Raw genomic sequence first — 1,530 nt, forward strand, 5'->3', positions numbered from 1 at the left:
CAATTTCACAGTAACAAACATGGAAAGTAACCACTCTTCTAAAAATTTTTGGATGAGTCATATTTACATGGTCTGTGCTGACCTTGTACTCATGAGTATGAAGAACAATCTGTTTCAGCCTCTCAGTAGCTCCATGGACTGATGGCTTCTTCCTTCACTCTGGCTACTATAATTTGCCGTCGTTCATTTAACCAGAGAGATTGTTTGGACATAATCTGAAGGAAATTATGTGAATTACAGAATGGAATTCTGGAATCTAGCAATCAGAATTATATTCCTATCACAAACTACAACTGGAATTTTGGGAAATTTCTTTCTTATGTTTTACTATCTAGTTCTTTACTACAGAGAATGCACATTAAAGATGATGGATTTCATCTCGTGAACCTTATGGTAGCCAATTCATTAATCATTCTCTCTGCAGGAGTGCCCCAAACAATGGCAGTTTGGGGACTGAAGCAGTTCTTGGATGATTTTGCATGCAGGCTCCTACTGTGCATTCAAAGAGTTGCTCAGAGTGTATCAGTTGGGACCACATGTCTCTTGAGTGTCTTTTAGGCCATAACCATCAATCCAAGAAAATCTTTTTGGAAGTATCATAAAGTCAAAGCTGAGAAGTACATTGCCGGCTACATATTCACTGTCTGGGTCTTGTACCTGTTGATAAATTTTATTTTCTTTGTAAACCCATTTACCAAAAGGAATAGTAAAAATTTGACAAGAAAACGAGTTTTTGAATACTGCTCCACTGTAGGGCGTGATGAAATTAATGACTCACTTTATGTAGCATTGGTGGTGTGTCCTGAGGTTTTCTTTTCTGTGCTCATTGCCTGGTCCAGTGGCTCCATGATTGTCATTCTGTATAGACACAAGCAGCGGGTTCAACACATCCACAGTACTCACTTTTCCAGAAAAACTTCTCCTGAGTCCAGAGCCACCCAGAACATCCTGGCCTTGGTGTCTACCTTTCTGGCTTTTTATACTCTCTCCTCCATCTTAAGAGGATGCATTGCTCTTTTTCATAACCACAGTTGGTGGCTGGTGAACATCACTCCTTTCATTTCTCTTTGTTTTCCTTCTTTTGGATCTTTTGTTTTTCTGAATCGTAACTCTGTTATGCCTAGACTCAGTTTTGTCTGGAGAAGGAATAAAACCTCTTGAGCATATTTTAATTATTGAAATTATATGTTGTTAATGCACACTCTTTATCAAAATGTCAATACAAGGATGTAGGAGTGTGTGGTTGAAGAGTTTCTCAGAACCTCATACATAGGCGATTGTAAGATAAAGGGAATACCTGCCGGATATAATATTCAAGTCACATCAACATTGTCCTGTTCAAGCCATGAGGCAGACGCACGTCTTATATGTGCTAATGCTTCCCATCCATATGCTGAGAACCAAATATTTAAAATATTTTCCAATTAGTGATGAATATTTTTTCTAAATGCCAGAGGATGTGACATGCTAATTGTTTTGTTTGATTTATTCATGAAATATCTAAACAGATCCCCTTATAAGTAATAAAAC

The 1,530-nt window shown here is 37.7% G+C and overlaps 1 pseudogene; it reads left to right on the top strand.

Annotated features, from left to right (window-relative positions):
• Positions 1-235: 235 nt before the first annotated feature.
• On the top strand, positions 236-1,161 carry LOC110558869 (vomeronasal type-1 receptor 4-like; annotated as a pseudogene).
• Positions 1,162-1,530: the final 369 nt, after the last annotated feature.

This window comes from Meriones unguiculatus, chromosome 1 (assembly GCF_030254825.1).
Source record: "Meriones unguiculatus strain TT.TT164.6M chromosome 1, Bangor_MerUng_6.1, whole genome shotgun sequence".
Taxonomy (NCBI): domain Eukaryota; kingdom Metazoa; phylum Chordata; class Mammalia; order Rodentia; family Muridae; genus Meriones; species Meriones unguiculatus.